Raw genomic sequence first — 13,463 nt, 5'->3', positions numbered from 1 at the left:
AAAGGAAGAGTTTGTACAGACAGATACCCTATCTTTGTGAAGAATCAAGAGCTTGCAACTTCAAAACCCTCCTCACAGACTTAACAGCCACTAAAAACAAGGCCTTCCAAGATAACAGATTCAAATTAGAAGCAGCAGAAGGTTCCAATGGACATGAAAAACAAACTGAAAATCCCAGAAAGGAACCAGATCCCGAACTGGGGACATAGCAGAAAAGTATCTTTAAGGAATGCCTTGGAAATTTTGAGAGAAGCCAGAGGAAAGTACAGTTGTGTACACTTACCATAAATGTAGACGTTCGGGTGTTTTCACTGTTGCAGTCATCACTGTAGGGTTCTTCCTGCCGGCAGGCAGCCCTCGGTCGGCCAGAATCCCAAAGTCTGGGTATGGTGTCGGCTGTTCAGTCATGCTCCCTGACGTCAGAGCGCCAGGAGTACAAAGCTGCCAGCTGACGCCATGTCCACCAGTCTTTCTTGCCATGCGGTGGAAGCAGTTCGCAAGTGCCGGTTGGCTGACTCCTGATATTTTTTCATACTTCAGTCCGAAGACTTTCTTCTTCTCAAAGCTAAGTACCCCGTTGGGGAAACTTTTTTCTTGCTCCAGTCCGATGTCAGAAAAAGTTAATAATTGTATTTCTTGTGGGAAGCAAATACCTCATAAGGATTTCCACTCTTACTGTATTTCTTGTTTAGGCCCTGACCATGATGTAGCTAGTTGTCGGTTTTGTGCTAGATTTAACCAACGTACGATTAAACGGAGGTACGATTTTGCTTTTCACTACTTTGGCAGATGATTTAATTATAAAATGTCGTCGGACACGCTTCCGACTACCGGAGTTCACAAACGACGCAAGGATAAGGACAGGCCTCCGAGGTCCAAATCAGACGACGGTTTACAAGCAGAGCCAGCTCCAGGTTCGGCCGTCGTCAGTGAGGCACTTTCGCAGCCCCTGTCGTCGGCCATTTCAGAACTGACTGCCAAAACGGACTCCCACGAGGAGCAAGCTAGGCCTTTGAGTACTCCAGCTGCAGGACTTTCGGACAATGCTCCCTCGGATGGGTCCGGAGCCGCTGTGCAGGTACCGGCTTCCGAGGGGGTTTTCAGGCCTACACCGCTTCTGATTAAGGCAAAACCAAAGACAAAGGCGAAGACTCCTTCTAAATCAAAGACAACAGCTCAAGCGTCTTCTGATCCGGGACCCAAATCTCAGAAACAGCTGCTTAAAATGGCGGAGGACTTACTAACCATGATTAGGGGTTCACATCCCCCTCCAGACAAAAGGCCAAGGCAAGAATTGGATCTTGAATCCTCTGATCAGGCATCAATTTCTTCAGTGTCTTCTTCTGAACAGGAATATACTTTCCCTCCTTATGAGGATTCTGATGCTGAGGAATCCATTCCATCAGCTTCTCCCCCTGAGGATTTTTCTTTTGGGGAAACTTTACATGACATGAGGGAACATTTTCACTGGGAAGGACAGGAGTACTCTGAATCTAAGAGAAAACTTAGGGATTTCCTTCTTCTTCCCCAACATAGACCCCTGGCTATTCCTCTCATTTTGGATATTGTGGATGATGCTTTTTCTGAGGCTATTTTAACTCCTGACTCTTTTCCTCCAGCCCCTGCTAAGCTTGACAGATATTACAGGGTCCCTGACTCCCACCAGTTCCTTTACAAAAATCTTGCTGCTGATCCAGAAACCATTTCTCAGGGTCCTAAGGGTGTAAAGGCCGCCTCTGCTAAAAAACCAATTCCAACAGATAAGGATTCCAGAGCTTTGGAGAGATGGGGCAAAAAAGTATACCCTTCTGCTACTTTATCTATCAGGGCTTTAAATTGCCAATTTCATATGTTAAAATATCAGCAATTCCTGCTGTCTGTTATGAAACAAAAGCTAAGTACCATTCCTACATGTGCAGATAATAAGGAATTACACAATTTGATGCATGCTACTGAGCAAGTGGGAAAGCATGGTTTACACTGTGGTTTTGATGCCTTGGAGGCTTCATGCAGGGTGGCTGCCACTGGCACAGTCATTAGAAGGCATGCTTGGTTAAAGGAACAAAATTTACCTGACCAAGTGAAAGCAAAGTTACTGGATGCTCCTGTTCAGCATAATGTTTTGTTTGGGTCTGAGGCTGAAGAGGTGATAAAGAAAATGGAGGATAAGGCTAAATCCATGCAAATGGTCAAGGATTTCTTACAAGTTCAGCCCCCTAGATTTAGTAGAAATTGGCCAACTAAAAATTGGTCCTTTCCCAGCTCGGACAGGCCTCAGTGGGGTAGATATAGGCGCACCAGAGGGAGGGCCCAAGCACAGACCTCTTACAGACCTAGACAGTGGAGTGCTTCCACCCCCAGGGGTGGAGAGGACAGACCTCAATCTTATAGAAAACAGGCTCAATGACTCCCCCTGCATGGCTCCAGGAACTTCTCTCCTGGAAGCCCCTCTAGGGGGAAAACTCTCTCTTTTTCAACAATATTGGACTTAAATAACCCAAGACAAGTGGGTTCTGGATGTGGTTTCAAAAGGTTACAAATTCCACTTTCATACCTTGCCAAGACCAAACAGATGACCAGACCTACCAAAACACCAATGGGCAGAGGCATTAAACCAGGTGGGTTCCCTCATGGCTATAAGGGCCATAGAACTGGTTCCACAATCAGAGACGGGGCAAGGCTTTTACTCAAGGCTCTTTCTAGTTCTCAGAAAACAAAATTCATTTAGACCTATCCTGGATCTGTCAGTTTTAAATACTTTCCTGGAGATACCAAAGTTCAAGATGCTTACTCTGCAGCAGCTCTTGCCAATGTTGAGCAAAAATGCATGGATGGTGACATTGGATTTAAAGGAGGCTTATCAGACAGGAGTGCAGAAAATACCTCAGGTTCAAGGCCGGTTCGAAACATTACCAATTCTCTGTGCTGCCCTTTGACTTGTCTACTGCGCCCAGGGTCTTCACCAAGTGCCTGGCACTAGTAGTAGCTTATTGCAGACTCCAGGGAATTCAAATTTACCCTTATCTGGATGACTGCCTTATTCAAGCAGACAGCAAGGATGTCTTACTTCAGCACCTGCAATTTGTTCAAAATCTACTCAAGTACCTGGGATTCATTGTGAACATAAAAAAGTAAAATTTGACACCCACACAACAGATAACTTTTCTGGGTGCTCTTCTAAACACAACAACCCAGATGGCATTCCTGACATCCAAAAAAGAAACTATAGCTGGCTTCAACTTTCAAAACCTTGGCATTAATGTCTCAGCTAACTGCAAGGAAATTCCTGCAGGCTCTGGGTTACATGGCCTCCTGCATCCTTCTCATCCCAAATGCAAGACTACATATGAGAAAAATACAATGGTACCTAAAAAGCGTATGGTCCCAGCATTGCCACAGTCTAGACACACAAATTGCTGTCTTGCCTTGCCTACAAAAGGAATTCCATTGGTGGACCATGGCATGTCTTCACAACAAAGGGAAAGCCTTCAGTCTGCCTCCAGCCAGCCAAGTGTTAACCACGGACGCCTCGGATTACGCATGGGGAGCACACTTGCAGGGGAAAGGCCTGCAAGGTTATTGGACAGAGGATCAAAAGCACCTACATATCAATTTAAAAGAGATGTTAGCAGTACAGAATGCCCTCTTGGCTTTCAGGGATCTCCTACAGCCAGGACAACTACTGATACGGACAGACAACACCACAGTTATGTGGTACATAAACAAGCAAGGGGGTTCACACTCCTACCTCCTTTGCAGACTAGCCATGACTCTACGGAACACAGCTCTAGCTTACAAAGTGGATCTACAAGCTCAGTTCCTGCCAGGGAAACAAAATATTCTGGCAGACAGCCTGAGCAGTAACCTGTCAGACCAACACGAGTGGATGCTAGACACCCAAATATTCAAGATGATTACAGAAGCCTGGGGCTGCCCGGACATAGATCTATTTGCATCCCCCCTCAACCACCAGTTACAGATTTTTTGCACAAGGACATTTCACAAACTAGCATGGAAAGTGGATGCTCTTTCTTTCAGTTGGAGAAACCTCTCGGGGTATGCCTTCCCCCCACTACCTCTTCTTCCACGGGTGTTACTAAAGATCAAACAGGACAAACCCAAGATGATTTTACTGGCCCAAAATTGGCCTCATCAGTTTTGGTACTCGACACTGATGAATCTATCCCAGGAGCCTCCTTGGATTTTACCTCAAATACCAAACCTTTTGTCCCAACACCAGGGCCAGGTTCTGCACTCTCATATCAAAACTCTCAGCCTGGCAGCTTGGCAAATTCAGGGTCTATGACTATTCCTACCCTTCCCAAACAGGTCATGGATGTCATCTTAGAAGCCAGATGGCCTAGCACTAGAAAATCTTATGCAGATAAATGGAAGAGATTTTGCACCTGGATGCATGCTCAGGATTCGGATCCTCTCATTCCTAATATCCCACTGATTTTACATTATCTGACATATATGCTACATAAGGTTTTATCCTTCTCCTCCATAAAAATACATGCCTCAGCTATCTCTGCTCATTACAATACAGACCCTCCAATCTTTTTGCATCCACTTCTGAAACAATACCTCAGAGGAGCAAAGAATTTAAGGCCCCCTAGGACACCACCCATTCCTGCCTGGGACCACAACTATGTACTGGAAAAACTCACTCTGCCTCCTTTTGAGCCTGCTGCCACATCTGACATTAAGTATTTATCATGGAAGACAGCTATCCTACTGGCTGTGACTTCAGCCAGGAGAGTCTCCGAGTTACAAGCTCTCATGGCTGTGGAACCTTGTATTATTTTTCACCAAGATAGGGTGTCTTTAAGGACTAATCCTACTTTCATGCCTAAAGTGGATTCCAAAGTGGCTTTAAATCAAACTATTCACTGCCAACTTTTTTCACTAATCCACAAAATAAGGGGGAGAGGATCTTGCATTCTTTGGATGTACACAGGCAACTACGTTTCTACCTGGACAGAACCAGGGATATCAGGAAAACAGAGCAACTGTTTGTTTCTTATGCAGCAAATTCTAATTATAGTATAATTAAAAATAATTCCATTATAAGATATAATGATGTCCTTACAACCAGGCTGAACAAGGAGAAAATAACTGTTAGTTGCTTATTTGGAGCCAGGGTCTGCCAAATCATGCATCCACTCAAGTCATTATCCCAGAGGTGCCAGTATAATTCCATCACACTCCATGCAGATGTCAATTACCCGAAATGTACCTCCCTGGACTACATTAAGAGAGATATTATGGAGCTTTCCGGCTATGTTCCTCAGGCTGGTACAAGCCTAGCATTGAGCAGCACATTACCATCACCAAGGATGATGCCACAATATCAGCAAAAAAAAAAAAAAAGATTGATTCAATAACTGGCTGTCTTTCTGGTGTCATTCTAAGGGGATCCAATGTTTGTCAGCTTGGGACAACATGATTAACAGACCATGTTGCTCTGCCAGGGATAGTCTGCACCTTTCCCCTCTAGGCTTTTGAATACTGGTTAAACTTTATTCAACCAATAATGCATTTTTTTAGGGAATGCCAAATTGACAACCCTACTGACATAGCAAAATCAACTAAAATGAACCTCAACATGTTAACTGCCTAAATAAAAAAAAATCACTTCCTCCAAGCCCTCCTCAAACTTGAGAATACAGACATCTGCAGTTACCAAGACATTGTTTAAAGTGGTAAATAGTGCCCCAGCAGTGCAAGGTTTCAGTGCTTTCTAAACTTTTACAGCCGTAGCTTCACAGACAAAAGCTAAAGGTGGAGGTGTCTCAATATACATCAAATAACAAACATACTTCTAGTGTGGTCAAGCAGGATGACTTGCTGAAGTTCCTCCACATGCAGATCACCACAGACAAAATCCAGTGCTATATCCTAGCCAGCTATAGGACACCCTCAATGTCCCAAGAAGCTCACAACGTATACATGGACCTGCTGGCGACATTGACCATCCAACTTAATGCCCTGTTCATGGGAGACCAGACTTTAATTACCCCTCTATAGACTGGGAATCCTACACAGCCTCAGCTCAACAGGCATAGAGATTCCTAGACTTCATAAATACAAACACGCTTGACCAATAGTGACTACTTCTACTTGAGGCTACAACACACTGGTTCTTGTGCTCTCAAATACAGAAGAATGCTGCCCCCCCCCCCCACCATGATTAATTTACCATGGTAAGGTCCGATCATATAGTTGTCTCCTACAAAATCAACTCAGCATTCCCATTAAAACCAGTAACAGTTGGGAACTATTCCAATTCAAATTACCTTTTATTAAGTGAAGGTTTGTCAAAATTCAGTTCTCCTCCAAACTCCAAGCATACAGCAGCTGATGCTGAACAGCTCTCAGAAACTCTGTACAACCAAGTCAGTGGCTGCACAGAGCCTGCTGTAGCTACTAGAAGAAAGCTGAGGACTAGCCCCAAATACAAACCATTCTGGTGGCATCCCAAATTAAACAGGATGTACAACAAAAAGAAAACAAAAATGGCAAAAATCAGAAAGGGTAACTCCCACAAAGATAAAACCTCTCTCAACAAACTAAATAGGCAACTAAGAGGGCTAATCAGGTCAAGAAAAGACAATTTTGAGGTTAAAGAACTAGACAAAAACCTGAGTTCACCACCATGGCTATAAAATTCTTCCTTTTATTGAAGTATTAAAACCAGTATGGTAAATAAAATCAAAACTTCCAGGTTATTGTTTCAAAGTACGATAAGCGCTTTTGGCAGAGTTGCCTTCTTCAGATCGTAAAGTACTTTGAGTTTGGTGAACTGGACATATTGGTGTTAACCAATCAATTGATTTTTTAGTGAGACACACCTTCCTAATATCCAATCAATATGTAGTCTGAATAAAAAGGGGATAAGCCTCTAAGATTTAAACAATAGTTAATCTCCTATTCTTCAATATTGGTTTTAAAAGAACCACTGCATTTAAACCTGGATATCTATGTGCCTTTAGATTCATAATCCACTTAATTTCACAAGTTTCTGTATGATTCTGTACATTGCCTCCTCTTGTAGTCATAGGTAAAAGTTCTATAACTTGGAAATTAAATGTATGTGTGGGGAAAGCTATAATATGTCCAGCTAGGCTGTTTTTGTTGTCTAAATACGAAATATCTCTTACGTGTCTTAAAACCCGGTCTTTAAAACGCTGGTCTGATTTCCCCACATGGAAAGCTTGGCACTGTTGACAGGTCGCCAGGTAAACTAAATGTTGACTATTGCAGGTAGCTGAAACTCGAAAATGATAAACGGTTCTAGTGATGGGATGTGTAAAGGAATTATTAGTGTCAATATGTTGACATGCTTTACATCTTCTGCACTTAGTGTACCTTGTCTCAGTTGATTATTCTTATTAGGGAAACCATCCTTGTTACAAAGTAGCCTTTTTATGTTCTTCTTATTTTTGAACACAAACTTGGGATGTTCCCCCACAATCCTCCAGAAGGATCGGCCAAATTTCTTGATAATGTCACAGATCTGTTTATCTGTACTATACGTAAGTATACAATTCATCTGGTTTGTTCCTTTTTGTTTACTATCATTATTTACATTTTCTCCAACCAATGTATCTGATCTACAAAAATATGGACGTCCTTTGGTAGATCTCAGTAAACCTGGTTTGATTCTCAAAGTAAGTTCCTTATCCCTGTAGCCTCTGTCTTGCACAGGTTCACGCAGCAGCATACATTCCTTATCAAAGGTGTCATCTTTTGTACCCAATCTTGACAACTGCACCATCTGAGTTTCCATAACACTCTTGAAAGTAAACCCTGGATGCATACTACGTCTATGTAAGTAGTGATTTTTCCAGGTACTCTTTCTATAAAAAACAGTGGTTAAACCTTGGTCAGGATCATAGCAGAGGCTAACAGTTAAGAATTGTATTTCTTTCTTTGAGAGATTTACAGTGAACTTTAAAAATTCAGTTGATATATTAGGATATGTTCACGGAATATCTTAATACATTGACTGAATTTTTAAAGTAGTAGTTTTTAAATAGTACTAATCAAGCACTGGTACACAGACTCTTCAATATCTTCAATTGAGCTTAGCAACTGGCTTTGTCCTTCGGGGTGGCTTACAGCTGTTGTGATTTCACTCTACAAGGAAGGCCCCACCACAGACCCTAAGAATTACAGTTCTGTCAGCCAAATAAGTCTTAAATGCCATGCAGTGGAATGCACCACATCTAACTTAATTAACTATGACATCAAAACTTTTATCAGACTCGACCTCCAGCAGTTTGGTTTTGTTAAGGGTAGATTTTGTCTAAGAAGTCTTGTAAACTTCTTTGGAGAGAAGTACTCAGGGTAGAAGCTGTGAACAAGCTGTGTACACTGACCTCATCAAGACATATAACAGTAGTACTACAAGCAAATATAATAAACAAGTTGAAGGAGGTCCAAACTGATCCATATGTGGTTAAATAGATAGGAAACTGGCTTTGAGATAGATCTCACACAGTAAGAGTGGGGGGAGGTGCATCCTCTAACAGCATGATGATGACCAGCGGAGTTTCTTAGGGATCTATGCTGGGAACTTTGTGTTCCGCATCTACATCTCAGGTCTCCTCTTATCAAATGAAGACCTTTGGTTAACAAAGTTTGCAGATGACTGCATGCTGGGAGTCATTCAGTTGCATTCCAGCAGCATCTTACACTTGTCAATAGCTAGCATTCTAAAAATGTGGTCAAGCTCATTGCCAAAAAGTCCAGCACCTTGCATTTGGTAAACACTGGTAACGTACTACTTCAAAATGAAAAGGTTATAAGAGATCTATGTTCTTGGGTGGACAGTTCTCTTAGGTTTGACCATTACATTGTAACAGTGGTTAGGAAATCCTTTTACTTATACAGCTCATAGCAAAAGGTATTTCTTCCAGATTAAAATAAGTCTTCAATTTCCTGTACTCTGCTTTGATTAGACCCATCACTGAGCACAATGCCCGCTTGGAATGTACCTTACCAAGCATATCATACATCTGAAAAGACTCCAGAAGTTTGAAACTAAAAAGGTCAGGGGCCTAAAAGATTTGAACTACAAGAAAAGACTGAAGGCCTTATCCCTATGCTCAGATTCACACAGGCTCCTTAGGGGCACATCTGTATCCAGCTTATAAGGCTATAAAGGATCCAACCGTCCAAGAACCCTTAAACTTCAATAAGTAAAACAGTCCTGCTAACACTAGGGCCAGAGATCTAAATCTACCTTAACAATAAATAAGACAAACAGGAGGGAATATATTGTGGAGCTCCTACCCCTTTTCTGGAATAAACTTCCTTTCCAAGTTAAAAAGAAGTTATGTACTTACCATAATATTCCATGTGAGCTGTTCATCTCGCCTTCATTCTTTACTGATGGGTTTGGAGCCGATCCCTATGCTCCAAGTTGGCCAACTGCAAAGCTCGAGGTCGAGGCCAAGTCCCTATCCCATGATGCACCTAGAGCTACCTCAGATCTTGTTTGCTGCGTATAATAATACAATATGTCATTCTTTCACTCTCAAGAAAGGGTATAGAAGGATTGGCTCCACTTCATATCATCAAATTATCATTTCATCGAATTTCAAATCATCGAGACCAAATCGTCGAAAACTCATTTCTTCGAAAACTCATTTCATTGAATCTCAAATCATTGAAAACTATGAAGCTCCGCCCCCACCCACCCCCCTCCCCCATAAATAAACATACCAACTCCAAGGTCGCACTACAGTGGGGGAAAAAGGTAATTTTCTAACCCCACTGTAGTGCAACCTTGGAGTTGGTATATTTCGTTACGGAGGGTGTGGGGGGTGCAGGGGGGCTTGCCCCCCCCCTGCATAAACATAGTAAATAGTGTCTGGGATGTTATTTTTAGTTACTTTTTAGTTTTCAATGATTTGAGATTCAATGAAATGAGTTTTCGACGATTTGGTCTCGATGATTTGAAATTCGATGAAATGATAATTCGATGATATGAAGTGGAACCGAAGGATTGAGCAACCAGGATGGATCCATCATCTCAGTCATCTAACAGCCCAGGTGGGGGTAGGAGGGAGGGATGTAAGAATGAAGGCAAGATGAACAACTCACATGGAACGTTATGGTAAGTACATAACTTCTTTATGTGAAGTCGTTCTATCTCATCGTTCACTCTTTACTGATGGGTAGCGTCCCAAGTACCATCAATCTCGGGTGGCTCACGGGAGTATATTTCTCAGGACCATGGATCCAAAGGAGACCCTGTCCCTGGAGGCCTTGTCAACTTTGTAATGAGTGATAAAGGTATGACATTTTGACCAAGTGGCTGCTGGCCAAATGTTATCAATAGGAAGTCTGGCAGAAAAGGCAGATGATGTAGAAAAGTACAGTTGTGTACACTTACCATAAATGTAGATGTTCGAGTGTATTCACTGTCGCAGTCATTACATTTGGGTTATCTGCTTGCAGGTAGCCCTCAGTCGGCCTGATTAACAATGTTTTGGGTCCTATGTCAGTTGCTGTCCCTTCTTCCATGACATCAGGTCGTCAGGGGTAAAAAACATGCAGTCGACAACATTACATCAGTTTTTCTTGCCCCCGATGTGAGGTGCCCCCCCAATGGGAAGCAATTAAATATAAAAGCACAAAGATATACCTCCAACAAAAAAGCAAATACACCAAAAAGGCTTTTAAGCATAGTAAAGGAAAGTACAGGTACAGCCAAAAGAAGTTAGGGGGCTGGAGGGAGGGTAACCACGACTGCAACAGTGAATACACTCGAACATCTACATTTATGGTAAGTGTACACAACTGTACTTTGTTCTTTGTGTTTCACTGTTGCAGTCATTACATTTGGGTAGATTCCCAAAGCTATGTTTGGGAGGAGGAATTCAGATAGCATTAGGGCCAGCTATAAGGTCCTGCAAGACTGCAGTGGCAAAGCCAGCTCTGGATTTAGAGAAGACCTGGAAGGGGCTGCAAAGGACCAATTCTTAGAGGGCCAGTACCTACTAAATCTAGGAGGCTCAACTTGTAAAAAATCTTTAACAGTTTGCATATATTTAGCTTTATCTTCCATCTTTTTAAGAACTTCTTCAGTCTTGTTGCCAAACAGGTGGTCCTGATTTAAAGGAGCATCCAACAATTTAGTTTTAACATGATCAGGCAAAGACTGCTCCTTAAGCCAAGCATGCCTTCTGAGCAAAGACCCAGTAACAGCAGCCCTGCAAGAGGCCTCTAATGAATCAAAACCACATTGCAAAGTATGTTTTCCAACTTGTTCAGCAGAATGCATTAAATCCTGTAATTCTTTATTTTCCACACTGTCAGGAATCAACATAATTTTCTGTTTAAGCAGACCAATAACATGTTGCTGACATTTTAACATATGAAACTGGCAGTTTAAAGCCCTAATGGCCAAGGGTGCAGAAGTGTAAAGCTTCTTACCCCATCTATCCAGCACCCTGGAGTCTCTATTAGAAGGGGTAGGATTTTTAGCAGTAGAAGCCTTAATGCCCTTGGGCCCCTGTGAAATAGTCTCTGGATCTGCAATAGGATTTTTAAAAAGGAACTTGTGGGAGTCTGGGACCCTGTAGTATCTGTCAGGTTTTCTGGTAGCAGGGGGCAGGGAATCAGGGGCAAAACTAGATTCCTGAAAAGCATCATCAACAATGTCTAGTACAGGAGGAGTAGCTAAAGGCCTATGCTGAGGTAGGAGAAGGAAATCCCTAAGCCTCTTTTTTGAATCAGAAAAATCCTGGCTTTCCCAGTGGAAATGCTCCCTTAGAGTATGTAAGGTTTCCCCAAAAGAAAAATCTTCAGGAGGCGAAGCAGAGGGAATGGAGTCCTCTGCATCAGAATCTTTATAAGTAGATAAGGGCAAATCCAGATCATCAGAAGTATCATAATCAACTTCAGTCCTAGGCCTCTTAGAAGGGGGGGGGTTAGCTACCCATGATTTCAGTTATTAGATCTTCAGCCATTCTTATCATTTGTTTTTTAGGCATAGCGGCCTGAGCATGTGGCCTGGACGTCGTTTTTTTTAGGCATGGATCGAGATTTAGGCCTAAGTAAAGAAGGAGGCATAGGTTTAATATGCAAGTCCGTAGGCCTGAATACACCCTCAGAAGTCGGTGCCTGCACAGTGGCTCCGGACCCATCCAAGGTAGAGACATCCACGGGTTCCATAGTTGAAGCATCTCGTGGCATACCGGACTCCGAATGGGTCTCAGTAGAGGCCTGCGAATCAGAAGTAGCAGGTATCAGGGGTTGCGAAAGCACCTCACTGAGTACTGGCGCCTCGGCGGCCTGACTCTCTTTATTTTTGCGTTTTTTCGGAATCTCGGTAGTCGGAATGCTAACCAATGACATTTCTGGATAATTAAACTGAGAACCAAAATATTTAGAGGCGAAAATATACTGACGACAGATAGTGCGCTGATTAAATAAAGCACAAAACCGACAGCAAGGTACATCGTGGTCAGGGCCTAGGCAAGGAATACAGTATGAATGAAAATCTTTATGAGGTATTTGCTTTCCACAAGTAATGCAATTATTAACTTTTACTGACATCGGTAAGGAGCAAGAAAAAGTTTCCCCAACGGGGTGCTTAGTTTTAGTTGAAGACTTCGGTTCTGAAACTCGAAAATGAAAATTTCAGGACTGGCATTTGTGAACTGCTTCTGCTTCAGGCACCGCACATCAAGAAAGACTGATGTAATGGCGTCAGCTGCATGTTTTATATCCCTGACGACCTGATATCATGGAAGAAGGGACAGCAACCGACGCAGGACCCAAGACTTTGTTAATCAGGCTGACTGAGGGCTACCTGAAAACAGATAATACAAATGTAATGACTGCAACAGTAAAACACGAAGAGCATCTGCTCTGGTTGAGTGAGCTTTAAGTTTATGGTGCAAAGGTATATTGGCAGCTGAATAAGCAAAGGTGATACAATCAGATAACCATTTAGACAGAGTTGTTTTAGCCACTGGTCTACCCTTCCTGGAGTCTGAAAATGAAACAAAAAGCTGGTCTGATTTTCTGAAATATTTTGTTCTATCCAAATAAAATCTGAGCTGTCTGAACATTAAGTTTGTGCAGCATATACTCTAAACTGTTTGAATGGCTGGGGAAGAAGACTGGCAAATCAATAATTTGGTTGAGATTGGTTTCAGTGAAACTTTGGGAAAAAATGAGGGGTTTGTGGGGTTTGTTCTAAGTGAGACTCTGTCAGCATGGAATATCAAATAAGAAGGCTTGATGGATAAAGCCTGAAGCTCTGACACTCTGCGGGGAGAAGTAATAGCTACTAAAAATATGGTTTTCCATGACAAAAATCTGAGTTCACAAGAGGAAGCTGGTTCAAATGGCGGAAGAATTTTGCGGGAAAGCATAAAATTTAGATTCCATGGGGAATAGGGAGATTTCACAGGTGGTCTAATATGAAAGGTCCCTTTGAG

At 42.4% G+C, this 13,463-nt stretch overlaps 1 protein-coding gene across 3 annotated transcripts in view; it reads right to left on the bottom strand.

Annotated features, from left to right (window-relative positions):
• RHPN2 (rhophilin Rho GTPase binding protein 2) overlaps positions 1-13,463 on the bottom strand; it is a 2,376,893-nt gene that overhangs the window by 328,031 nt on the left and 2,035,399 nt on the right. The gene's annotated exons all lie outside the window — the stretch shown is intronic.

This window comes from Protopterus annectens, chromosome 8.part1, assembly GCF_019279795.1.
Source record: "Protopterus annectens isolate FY-2018-M chromosome 8.part1, PAN1.0, whole genome shotgun sequence".
In the NCBI taxonomy this organism is placed as follows: Eukaryota; Metazoa; Chordata; order Ceratodontiformes; family Protopteridae; genus Protopterus; species Protopterus annectens.
The sequence above is the reverse complement of the archived record's forward strand: the minus strand, read 5'-3'. Positions and strand labels throughout refer to the sequence as shown.